The sequence below is a fragment of the Bos indicus x Bos taurus genome, chromosome 6 (assembly GCF_003369695.1).
Source record: "Bos indicus x Bos taurus breed Angus x Brahman F1 hybrid chromosome 6, Bos_hybrid_MaternalHap_v2.0, whole genome shotgun sequence".
NCBI lineage: Eukaryota > Metazoa > Chordata > Mammalia > Artiodactyla > Bovidae > Bos > Bos indicus x Bos taurus.
The window spans coordinates 96,447,836-96,461,594 of NC_040081.1; the positions used below are offsets into that span (position 1 = coordinate 96,447,836).

Consider the following 13,759-nt stretch of genomic DNA (forward strand, 5'->3'; position numbering starts at 1 on the left):
TGGACACAGCAGGGGAAGGTGAGGGTGGGATGAATTGAGAAAGTAACACTGACATATATACACTACCATGTGTAAATAGATAGCTAGTGGGAAGTTGCTAAATAACACAAGGAGCCCAGCCTGGTGCTCTGTGATGACCGAGAGGGGCGGAACTGGGATAGGGGAAGGAGGCTCAAGAGGGAAGGAATATATATATATTTAATTATATGAGTGATTTCAATTCTACAACAGAAACCAACACAAAATTTACAGCAATTTCCCACCAATTAAAAAATAAATAAATTAAAAAAAAAATAATAATGATGATAAAATAGAGAATACTACTTTCATTTACCCTGCCTCCTTCATGGCACTGAGAAAGAGCCAGTATTGCTGTTACTGTAAATACTGTACCTCAATGTGGTCAGAAAATAGAGCAGTCTGATTAATCAACTATTCCAACTAATTATCACTTATGCAACACGTGAATTACCACTTTTCAAAAATTAGGCTGTCATAAATTGCAATTAACACTGAAACTCTACGGAAGGTTTCATTATTCTTTGATGATTCAGAAGGCACTTCAGTGTCTCTTGGGATGTCGGGTTCGCCAGCATTAAAATCATTTTTCCCCATAGGAAGGATGAGGGGAGAGGCTGGCTAATAGGAGTCTTCAGTCGAGAGAAATACAAGCAAGCCAGGTTTTACTATGTTTACAAGGCTGAATGGATGTCTATTGAGCTCTTTAAGCACCTCCTGAGAAAGGCAGCTCAACTTGGCTGAGATGGTATAATTATAATTCCACAGGAATACAATGGTAACATTCTATTTTACAACAAAGAAAATTAGATTACAAGTTATCTAACAACCCTCCCTTCCTCCCAGCTAAGATCACACACCATATAGAGTTACAATGTTGCCAATTACAGCATCTTTTCATGCACTGTATGTTCTTTGGTTTTTGATGATCTGAATGGATTTCATACCAAATAGCAGCTACTGGCAGCAATCAAAACAATTTGGGGGAAAACAGTTCCATCTTCAGTGCTCCAGGAATACTATTGATTTAAACTTAGTATCTGCCTCACTTCTTTCTTGGTACAATGAGCGAGCATGTGGCTTCTGTCTGGGCACCCCTGTCTGCCTTACCAAGAAGGTAGGTGGGGAAGTCTAATATACACTGGGACTTTTCCAACACTAACTGCAAACAGCCCATTTCCATCAGAAAATGCTTTTGAGAATTTAGTCCAACCTACGACTTCCTCCTTCCCCAACCCCCAACAAAACAAGAGAACCTTACAGAATGAGAGGCACAGAGAGGTTAAGGTTTTTGCCTAAGTTTACACAGCTAGCAGACTGGCAGAGTCGGACTCAGATTCTAAATCGCCTGATAGCCCATGCTGTTTCCACTGAGTCATTTTCTCAGTGCCCTGTACATCTTCACTAAATCATGCCCCAAAAGCTTTACTTTGAGCTAGGTGCAAAACAAAAGAAAAAAATGAGAAAGGGGAGAAAGCAAGAGAGGAAGAGTGAGGGAGGGAGAGAGAGAGAAAGAGGGGAGGGGGGAGATGAAGGGACAGAGAAGGACTCAGCATCACAGCCTTTAGATACCACTCCCACATCCCAGCCAAGCTTATTCCTCTGATGCAGTAACTTGGGGTTTCAGTCCTCGTACTTCAGAGCTGCCAAGGTTTAGTTATTTGAAAAGCTGTAAAGGGGCTCCCTGGAAGAAAGTCCTGCTCTGGCTGTCTGGGATGGGAAGGAGACATATTCTAGTATAGGAAAGATTCAAGGCTTCAGTTCAGTTAAGTCCGGTTCCTCAGTCGTGTCCGACTCTCTGCAACCCCATGAACCTCAGCACGCCAGGCCTCCCTGTCCATCACCAACTCCCGGAGTTCACTCAGACTCACGTCCATCGAGTCAGTGACGCCATCCAGCCATCTCATCCTCTGTCGTCCCCTTCTCCTCCTGCCCCCAATCCCTCCCAGTATCAGAGTCTTTTCCAGTGAGTCAACTCTTCTCATGAGGTGGCCAAAGTACTGGAGTTTCAGCTTCAGCATCATTCCCTCCAAAGAAATCCCAGGGCTGATCTCCTTCAGAATGGACTGGTTGGATCTCCTTGCAGTCCAAGGGACTCTCAAGAGTCTTCTCCAACACCACAGTTCAAAAGCATCAATTCTTCGGCGCTCAGCCTTATTCACAGTCCAACTCTCACATTCATACATGACCACTGGAAAAACCATAGCCTTGACTAGACGGACCTTTGTTGGCAAAGTAGGCCAATATAATTGGCTGATGGTCAGCACAAAAAGAAGTTGGGCTGTGTAAGGGGTTAAGTCATTCAGTGTGATATCAATCCTCTTCCAACCCAACCCTGGAAGGAACTTGTATTTTGACTCATGGAGAAACATACAATCTGAAGATGCCAAATAAATAAATTGAAAAGTTGCAGCATTACAAGTGTGATAAGAGACTAACAGAATAAGTTATACGTCACTTGTTTGGGGCTTAATACAAGTGTCACAATGCTTGTGGGAAAGGGTCTGGTTTGTCATGGTTATGGGAGAAGTGCCAAGGTCGGTGCCAATGACAATGACAGGACTGATACTGTATGTTGTTGTTCAGTTGCTAAGTCGTGTCTGACTCTTTGAGACCCCATGGACTGCAGCACACCAGGCCTCCCTGTCCCTCACTATCCCCCAGAATTTGCCCACGTTCGTGTCCATTGAGTCACTGATGCTATCCAACCAGTTAATACTGCATAACAACGAAACCCTCAGTGGTATCAAGGCTATGCCATACCCTGAAGTACCACAGCTCAAGGGTGGAGAACCAGAGTGCACTTGGGAAGCCAGTGGGGCATCGATATGAAATCCTGGAGCCAAGTGCACCAATGGGTAGCAGCAGTCGGGAATGTGGCTAAGACCAGGCAAAGGAACATCAGAGTCATGACCATGGCACCCCTGCCCCTTGAACAATGGTGGCCATAGAGGCCACAGGCAATGGAGCAGAGATAGGGAACCATCAGGAAAAAGCAGAGCTGAACATGTGAGAAGAGGTCCCATGGGAGCCAGAAAGCTAAAGATCCAAAAGATGGGGTAGGGGGAAGGAGCAGAAGGGGCTCGAGGCAAGCACCATCTCTCTTTGCATTTCACTGCTCCATATCTCTCCTTCAACTGGTCCATTCTAATGGGTGTGGCCACAGTCCTTAAAAAGTCCACAGGAAAGACAGCTGGGATAGTGAATGGACAGGTTCTGGGCTCTGGCCCAAAGCATGCCATCCCCTGAAGGTTGTTTAGTTCTAACTACCCACAGAGGCCCAGTTCTGCTTTGCATCAGACACTCAGTGAGTTCTGGACAAGATCCCCCTAAGGCTCCATCAGCATCACAAACAAAACAAAAAATGACTCAAGTTCAGATCAAGTCTAAACACCTGGGGGTTAAAAGAAGGAGGAGAGGGCAAGGCTAATCCTGCCTGAAAGGAAGGAAGGAATGGTTCCCATCCAACCACACACCTATGGCAGCCACACACTTAAACCAAAGCTTTAAAAAAAATACTATTTCTATTTCCTTCATTCCTTGCCATCAAGCCCTGACTTCTTAGCTCTCCAGGAGCAGAGATGTGTCCAGACAACATCTTCCACAGCTGAACAGTACAAGTCGTTATGGGGAATCCACACTTTCAGTCTTCTCCATCCTTCATCTCCATGGTAATGACAGTAATGGTAGCCAACACGGTGCTATGTGGCAGGCACTTGCTCAGTACTTTACATATATTATTATGCATTATTATATTTGATCATTTCATCAACTCATAATGAAACACTATCATAATCCCTACTTTACAACTGAGAAAAAAATACGGCACGGAGATGTTTATTACCTTCCCAAGGTCACACAGCTAGAAAGAGATGGAGCCTGGCCAGCATGCAGGCAGTCCTCCAGAGCCTACGTGCTTTCCCTAAACCCCATCATCATTAGACGAGAAGAGCAACAAGGAGTGGAGCTCTTTTAGCCTCCTGTGTAGGGAGAATTGAATGTGAAATGCATTTAAAGGGGAAGCAGTTTTTAAACATACACTGTCTAATACCAAACAATGCCAATTTTTCAGACTAAATAAAAGTAAGCAGAACTGAAGAATTTTGAACCCTATGCCCTAGAGCCTTTATAAGAGAATATTGAAAGTTCACTTTCCACTAGTCCCTCCCTGCCCAGCCCTCGCTTTCTGAGTGATGCTAGGAGAGTTCTAATCGTGTTCCCATCCAACTTTCATTAGAGCTTCCTGAATCTTCTGCTAAATTCCTGTAACTTAGGTGAGAATTGAAGTTAAGAACTCTATGATTGGCTTAACTTACTTCCATCTCTTTCAGAGCTTAAGATCCCTATAATGACACAAGGGTTCCAGGGCAAGGACACTCAACACCGGAATAACTTGAGTCCTACAACCAGTTATAGCTACTAGAACAGGCCCATCAACAGTCACACAATTTCCACTGAGAGAAGAGAAGAGGTTCAAGTTGCATTATTCAGAAGAACAGCATTCGGATTTAGCCTGGGAAGAATTTTCAGATGTCCAGGGTGTAATCTGTACTCACTGGGAATGCCTGCAGTTCAATTCCAACCACTTCATAGATGCATCACAAGATTTCACGGATATGTACCAATTTCAAGGATATGTTTCTATTGGGGGTACATGGCAAGCAGGAAAGGGAAACCCATTTAATTAAATATGCCAGAGGAATCAGAAAACAAACTGAAAGCCAATATAATTGTAGAAAGGGTGACCCTGGTAGCCTACCCCCAAAAGACAAGGAAAAGACAAATGATCTGAACTAAAAGCCTCTGAAAAAAAGGAAAAAGAAAGAGGGAAAAAAAACAGACTCTTTGTGTTTGATTCTGGAAACATATATTATGCTCACACTGAGAGCTGGCAGGCAGATGGTTGAAGCTCATACAAGGCATATTAAATCTATTTGGAACCCTCTTGCCCTCCTGATACAACACAGTTCATGCCTAGAGGGCAAGACAATCAGCACACAAATGCCTACAAATCACTCAGATTCTGTCACTAACTGGGAAACCCTCAGCTGCATCCCTGAGCAGAGGGAGTTTGAATGGTTTGGTCCATCCGTCAGGACAGATCAGAGAGAGGGTCAGAAGAGAAAGCTGAGCCCTCCTCCTTCACACACACACACACACACACACACACACACACACACACAGCAGATCTCTTTGTATTCAGACTGGTTTCTGACATTAGAGTCAGATCTGAAATGAAACAGCACGTGGAAAGCACCCAGCACAGAGCCTGCTCACGGGGCTCACTGGGTTTCTGCTATCCCTTCAGAGGAAGAAAAACAGATAATTGGATCTTAAAGGCCAAGAGAAATGAAGAGTCAACAAACTTTTACCTTGCCCAGTTGCCCTTCACTTTTTGTTTTTTTCCGATGGGCAATCATTCAACGATGCAGTGAAGGTCATACACATCACATTGAGTCCACCTGGAAACAGCAAAATGTGAGACAGAGTAAATCATTCCAAAATGACAGAAGATGCCATATCAATCTGTTCAACCCAAGCATCTAAATCTCAGTGGCTTATGAATATTTTGGACAGCAAGATGCTGGCCACACAAAGTATGGTTCCCCAAACAATTCCATTGGCATCACCTGGGACATGCAGAATTCCAGGCCCCTCCCAGGCCCGATGAATCAGAGTCTGCATGTTAACCAGCTCCCAGAGGGTCTGTCGCTCAGGAAAGCACTGCTCTAGCTCAGTAATCACCTCTTGGTGTGTGCGCTCAGGAAACACACGAAATGATCTATTAGGACGTGCAAAGACATTTTGCAATTTCCTATTTTTAAAATTTCATTTCTGTTTTTGTCTCTTTTTATTTTGTGTATGCTTATCTCGATAAAGAAATTCAGCTTCGCTACTATTTGACATTTAATGTGACAGTGAAACATGTATAAACATAAATACATATACATATATTGGAAGTCTGAACTCAACTTTTTTTTCAACTGTTGGGGCTCTCCACTTAAAACTTAAGGTAAAATTAGGAGTGTGGAATTAACATATGTACATTCAGTCAGTCAGTTCAGTTGCTCAGTCCTGTCCGACTCTGCAACCCCGTGGACTGCAACACATCAGGCTTCTCTGTCCATCACCAACTGCTGGAGTTTACTCAAACTCATGTCCATCAAGTCGGTATGCTGCTGCTGCTGCTTAGTCGCTTCAGTCATGTCCGACTCTGTGAGACCCCATAGACAGCAGCCCACCAGGCTCCCCCGTCCCTGGGATTCTCCAGGCAAGAACACTGGAGTGGGTTGCCATTTCCTTCTCCAGTGCAGGAAAGTGAAAAGTGAAAGTGCAGACGCTCAGTCGTATCTGACTCTTAGCGACCCCACGGACTGCAGCCTACCAGGCTCCTCCGTCCATGGGATTTTCCAGACAAAAGTACTGGAGTGTGTTGCCATTGCCTTCTCTGAGTCGGTATATTACTATATATAAAATAGATAAATGATAAGGACCTACTGTATAGCACAGGGAACTATACTCAACATTTTGTAATAACCTATAAGGGAAAAGAATTGAAAAAGAATAGATTTTATATTTATATATTAAATATAGATTACATATATATTTAAATATAGATTTTATATTTACATATGAATCACTTTGCTGTACACCTAAAACTAATGCAACATTGTAAAACAGCTATACTTCAACAATAAAGAAAGAAAGAAAAAGAAAGCAAGGAAGGAAGGAAGAAAATTAGGATGAGACTTCCAGCTAAGCTCTGGCACAATAAGGTAGATCTGGTACATATCTCTGTCCAGGAAGCTTCCACTATTGTATGTTCATTAGCTGACCCTGTCTCCTCCCAGTTACCTTATAAATGCATACATGGTGCACAGCAGGGTCCTCCTCTTGCAGCACTCCCCATGATTTGTCCAGCTGAGCCTAGCCCAGCCCGCATCTCAGCTAGCCGCTGAGAGGATGGGGCATATGCACCACATTGTCCCTTCTGCCTGTGAGTTTCCCATAAATCTTACCTGACACCCACATCATGCGATACTAACAGATAATCATCCTCCCACAAAATAATTAACTCATTTCATGTGTGGTCAGTGCCATGAAAAGTGCAGAAGGATTAGGGGAAAACATTCATAGTCTGGAGGACCAGGGAAACTCCATAATGGAGGGACATTGATTGGGAACCTACAGGATTAACCCAGTTTAAGAGCACTCACGCAGTTGGAAGAAGTGCAAACATCCTAAGGGAGGCAGGAATTCAGAACAGATTAGATGCTGAGTAATGGCTGCTCTAATTGGCTGTTGGTGGGCAAGAGAGAGGGTAGCAAAGAGGAAGACAGAGGGGAAGATGGTTGGGGCCAAGTCTCTTGACCTAGGGTGACATCCCAGTTTGGGCTCATCCAAAAGCAGAACCTGAGGTGAGGATTAGGATGCCAAAGGTTTATCTTGGAAGTAATCCAGGAAGCTTGAAGGCAAGGTAGCAAGGCAAGTCAGTATGAGGGTCGCTAATGAGTACTGAGGTCAATTAGGGCTCAGTCTTGAAGGGGATCCCCTGGGGGGCTGCATGAAACATACCTCCAAATGCTCCCACTGAGGGGCAGGGATGTCGGACATGTACCCACATGTTTCCTTGTTGGAAAGATTAAATAAAACTTTAAATTTCCAGAACGTAATCCATGTCTTGCTTGTAATAATATGGCTGTACCCAATCAACCAAGTTTAATGGTTTAAAACAATACAAATGTATTACCATATGGTTCTGGAGGTGGATGTCTAAAATGATTGGCAGAGTCATGATCCTTCCAGAGTCTCTAGGCAAGAATCCCATGTCCTTGAATTTCCAGCTTCTAGAGGGCGCCTTCCTTATCCTGTGGCATCACTCCAACTTCTGCTTCCATCACAAAATCTTCCTCTCTGACTCTGAATTTCCTACTTCTCTCTTATAAAGATGCTTGTAATTACATTGGCCAATCTGCAGGCTATAGTCCATTGGGTCACAAAAAGTACACAGGCACGCAGTCTGAAAAGCCCAGGAAAACCTTGCCATCCTAAAATCCTTAACTGAATCACATCTGCACAGTCCTTTTGCCATGTAAGGTGACATATATTTACAAGTATCAGGGACACAGATACCTTTGGTGTGGGCATTCTGTCTACCGGGGCTTCCTAGGGGGCACTAGTGGTAAAGAACCTGCCTGCCAATGCAGGAGACTTAAGAGACATGGGTTCGATCCCTGGGTGGGGAAGATCCCCTGAAGGAGGGCATGACAACCCACTCCAGTATTCTTGCCTAGAGAATCCCGTGGACAGAGAAGCCTGGTGAGCTACCGTTCATAGGATCGCAAGGAGTTGCACACGACCAAGCAACTTAGCACACATGTACATTCTGTCTACCACAATGTCCTTGATTCTAAGAGACACTGACTTATAAGATGTATATCGATTTACTTTCAGCTTTGATGGTGATAACCACCACCTATTAAATCTTTATTTTTGATACACATCCCGATTTCAGAAATGCAAAAAACTGCACGTCTCAGAATAGGGCAACAGGCCGAGCAGAGCTGCATGTTTATAGAGGCTCAGAGGCTACACACAGAGCCTAAGGCGAGAAATGAATACACTGATTCCATAAAGATTTTTTGAGAGACTTCCCTGTTGGTTCAGTGGTTAAGAATCCACCTTCCAAGGCAGGGGACGTGGGTTCCATCTCTGGTCAAGAAAGTAAGATCCCACATGCCTTGGGGCAACAAAGCCCACCCGCCCCAACTACTGAGCCCCCCAGAGTCACAACTAGAGAGAAGCCTGTGAGTGGCAACAAAAGATCCTGGGTGCCTTACCTGAGACTTGCCACCACAGCCAAATAAAAAAATAAATAAATATTTCTTTATATATATTTTGAAGCTCTACCAGTAGCTGACCCTGAGGGTACAGCAGTAAGAAGTGTCTGCCCTCCGAGAGCTTACTCTCTGGTGGGAGAGGCAGTTTCCCAGGAGTGATGAGTGCAATGCAGCAGTGGGCAGAGTCTGAGGAGACTGAGGGACAGTGAGAGAGACCCCAGCTCAGATGGAGCAGGTCAGGGAGAACATGAAAGAGGGGGGCATGTCTAAGCCTCAGCAAAGGCAAAGAGAAGGATTTAGTCAAAGAGCAGCCCAAACACAAGAACTGTAAGGCAGAAAGAAGCTTGACACGGAACCTTCATCACTCCCACAGGAGAATATTTCCCAACTACTGCTACCCTTATTCTGAAGGCGAATACTGCTGAGGTAACACTAACTATAAAACACTATAGGAAATTCCTTTTTTTTTCTCTTTAAGGTTGAGTGGGAGGTGTAATAGAAAAAGATGGGGAACAAAGTTGGATGTGAGACAATTATTTGCCTTTAAACTTAATAGCAGAAAAGCATCATTTTGTTTCTAATCTAAACTTACATTAAGTGCCTAGCCTGAGAGTACTACAGGAGCTTCCCTGGTAGCTCAGTTGGTAAAGAATCCACCTGCATTGCAGGAGACTCTGGTTTGATTCCTGGGTCGGGAAGCTCTTCTGGACAAGGGATAGGCTACCTACTCTAGTATTCTTGGGCTTCCCTTGTGGCTCAGCTGGTAAAGAAGCTGCCTGTAATGCAGGAGACCTGGGTTCGATCCTTGGGTTGGAGAGACCACTCCAGTATGCTGGCCTAGAGAATTCCATGGACTATATAGTCCATGGGATCACAAAGAGTCAGACACAACTAAGCAACTTTAGCTTTCACTTTTCACTTCTGAGAGTACTACAGAGACAAGCCCAGAGAAAACAGAACACCCTCATCTGTCTACTTCCTGTTCCCTTCACAACTGGCTTAGTTATTTCAAAAATTCAATTGGCTATTTTTCTCTGTTTTTCCTCAAAATGTATCCTGGCAACACTCCAATCCTAATATGACTCCCACCTTCCTAAAGCCTCATCCTTGTATCAGAAAGCCAAACCTCTGACAAGCATGTGAGCCTGTCCTAGGGAATACAAGACAGTACTGTATATGTCATCCCCAGACTAGAGATGAACCAACCAAGTCTTGTCCCTACTCTGGATCAAGGTCATGACAAATGTCTGCTTGATCAAAACCCCATCAAAGGGAATAAGTAAGTCATAGTTCTTCTAGAGAGAACGGGAAAAGCTATCTGGAAAGTCCTCAGCATCATTATGACAGCGAAAAATTGCCAAGTATTAATGGCTCCCAATCTAACAGTCAGACTATAACAGGGACTCAACTTGTTAAGAAAACTCTGGCAAGAACCAGGTCCCCAAACCAAAGGGCTGAGACACAGGCACAAAGATCCACACTTGACCGCCAGCAATTCAAAGTTTCAAAATCTTGGAGCGTTAGAGGAAAATTCATTAGTGGTGGGAGGCTGAGGCCTCAAAGTTATTAGGTTCATGACAAAAGCATAGAACCTAACACCTTCTTAGAAAGAAAGCGAAGTTGCTCAGTTATGTCCAACTCTTTGCGACCCCATGGACTGTAGCCCACCAGGCTCCTCCATCCATGCAATTTTCCAGGCAAGAGTACTGGAGTGGGTTGCCATTTCCTTCTCTAGGGGATCTTCCCAACCCAGGGATCAAACCCTGGTCTCCTGCATTGCAGGCAGACGCTTTACCATCTGAGCCACCAGGGAAGCCTAACACCTTCTTATTCACCTTTAATTACACATCTCAACAATAGTTCCTGACATCAAGTTTGCACTCAAGGTAGATACAGTTAACATAAACACTATTCAGAATTATGTAGGAAGTAAAAATATGATTTTTGGAGGTTCCTTGCATTTTTCAGGAATTTTTAACAATTGCCCACCCACATAGCTGTGAATCTGAAAGTTATTTCAAAATATACAGACAAAAATATCCAGCTGTCATGGGTGTTTAACTTGAACCTCCAACTTTCAGAAGTAAATTTACATGATTTCATTATTGTTAGAACAGTCATTTTAGAAGTCGTATTAGCCCATTTATAAAGTATTTTGACCTGAGCCCTACAGGAAACAAGGAGTGCCTGGAAATTTACAGGCCTCTATTTGACCTGAACAGAAAGGAAGAAATCAGGAAATTTTCAGTAACAATCTGGACCAAGTTGGATATGTTCCAAATCATAAATCATAGATTTGTTGGACACCCTTACAGGTTAAATGATGCAAACAATTTTAGTGCAGGCTGGTGTGATGCCCACTGAAATGAAAGGTGAATCAATACCCACAGGGAAATGTTCAGCCTGATCCATGAAGATTTAACCAAAAGTCACTCATTAGTGTTAATGGAGCATGGCTCTCAAATTCCAGATGACACCTTAGAATTTTAATGCCTGTTTAAAAAAAAAAAAAAGTAGATTAAGGTAGCAGTGCCAGCTTTGATTTGGGAAAATTGAAGATAAATAAAGTGTTTTGATCTATTAGAGTCTGAGGGAAAGACAGGCTCAGTCTCTACTAAACTGCCAACTCAGAATATTTTATATAGAAATTTATCTGATATTCATCATCAAAACCTACCTCCTCCTATGGCTATTCTGTCCTCTCTGTGTTAGTTGCTCAGTGGTGTCTGACTCTTTGCAACCCCATGGACTGTACCCTGACAGGCTCCTCAGTCCATGAAGTTCTCCAGGCAAGAATACTGGAGTGGGTTGCCATTCCCTTCTTCAGGGGATCTTCCCAACCGAGGGATTGAACCTGGCTCTCCCTCATTTTTAAAGGCAGATTCTATACTGTCTGAGCCACCTGAACTGTCTAAATAGGTATGAAAAGCAGCAATTCTGTTATACCTTTGGCTTTCAAATTTTAGCTTAGTATTTTGGCCATAATAGATGCTCAGTAAATAATTCCTTCTCTGGAGGAGGGCATGGCAACCCACTCCAGTATTCTTGCCTGGAGAATCCCATAGACAGGGGAGCCCAGTGGGCTACATGATCCATAGGGTTGCAATGAGTTGGACACGACTGAAGTGACTTAGCAAATAATTCCTGATGAGAATGAAAGAGGAAAAGGGGGAAGAAAAAAATATTTTAAAATCCTCGATTGTGATCCTGAACAGGGAGCATAATTATAAGTAATAAGCAGGCCCCAAATGAAGGAATGACTTCAGTTTTTCTCTTGTGCTTTCAGGTAAGAATGCCTGAAACCCCTCATTAAACCCAGGTCTAAATTTAGAAGATTCCATTCTGTCATTCAAAATTAGCTATTCCTTAGCTTAGATGGAGTTCTTGGCCTTCTTGTTACTCATTCAACAGAGGTTAGTGTAACACATTTAACCTTAATGTTGTTTACCCTACATTTGCTCAGCTAACAGCAAGACACGACAACTGGATTTTTATTTAAGTGTTCTCTTGGATGGCATCCTAGTGAGATAAGATAAGAGCAAAAGAAATCATGTCTGTAGGCACATTACTAATGAAGGGTGAAGTTAATTGCTGTGTGGGCAATGGTACTCACTCCATGCTTAGAAGATCACTTGGTGTCATTAACAAGACTCGAAACCCCAACAGTGCTTTGTAATACTTCCTCTATTACAAAAGTTCGTAACTTCCTGTCAGAGTTGATTATTATTCTGGAGAAAGGTTGACTTTCCTAAATTCGGTAGTCAAGAATATTATATGAGGCTTTTTCCACCCATAGGTATATTTCTTCTATTCCAACAGTGGCCACGTGTGCCAAGTACCATGGTAAACGTTTTGTGCATATTACCCAGTCAAAGTAACTTTGAAAGGTAAAAATTCCCTTCCATATTTCACGGATTAGGAAACTCAGAGAGGTAAAATAATGTGTCAAATATCACACAGCTAGTGAAAGGAACTGAAATCAGCTCTCAGATTCAAAAGCCCATATCCTTATTGGGTACACAACTCATGACTTCAACTTCATCACATACTCATGAAGTCAGGAGTAAACTCTTTCTCTCATTTCATTTGAAACCACTTACCAAGTTCCTACTATTATTGGAGTAGGGAGAGGAGTTAGGAATTATTGGGTTGGCCAAAAAGTTCATTCAGGGTTTCCATAAGAAAAAAATAGACTTTAAAAAGTTACCCCGTGGACTATAACCTACCAGGCTCCTCCGTCCATGGGATTCTCCAGGCAAGAATACTGGAGTGGGTTACCATTTCCTTCTCCAGGGGATCTTCTCAACCCAGGGATCGAACCCGGGTCTCCCACCTTGCAGACAGATGCTTCAACCTCTGAGCCACCAGGGAAGCCAAACTCTTTCTCTCATTTCATTTGAAACCATTTACCAAGTTCCTACTATTATTGGAGTAGGGAGAGGAGTTAGGAATTATTGGGTTGGCTAAAATGTTCATTCAGGGTTTTCATAAGATGTTAATTTGGCCAACCCAATATATTGACAGGTGGAAATCTGATTTCCTTCAAAACTCCCCCATTTACATGATTCAGCACTACAAAGTTATTACTGATATTATACTATTAATAAATCACAAGGAAGCACTACATTTTCAAGGGTGGACTAAATTAAAAACATGAAGCCAAACGCTCCATTATCCAATGGCAATATCAAATTATCAGAAAGGTAATTCAGAAAGGACCTGATGAGTTAGAGTTCTAAAGAAATAGATGGAAAATTTCTTTCTAAAGAAAGAAAGAAATGAAATATCAATTCATAAAACAAAATATTCCAAAGGATGCCTCCATTGTAAATGTGAAAGGATTGTTCAAAAGGAAGTTGACACCTGCCTTTGAAAGGTAAATCCCATCTATGGCAGAAATC

At 42.9% G+C, this 13,759-nt stretch overlaps 1 long non-coding RNA gene across 1 annotated transcript in view; it reads right to left on the reverse strand.

Annotated features, from left to right (window-relative positions):
- Nucleotides 1-5,424: 5,424 nt before the first annotated feature.
- The window catches only part of LOC113894444, a 38,915-nt gene continuing 30,580 nt past the window's right edge, over nt 5,425-13,759 (reverse strand). Inside the window, exon 2 of the long non-coding RNA XR_003511577.1 lies at nt 5,425-5,480. This is a non-coding gene — a long non-coding RNA (uncharacterized LOC113894444). The remainder of the gene's footprint in view (nt 5,481-13,759) is intronic.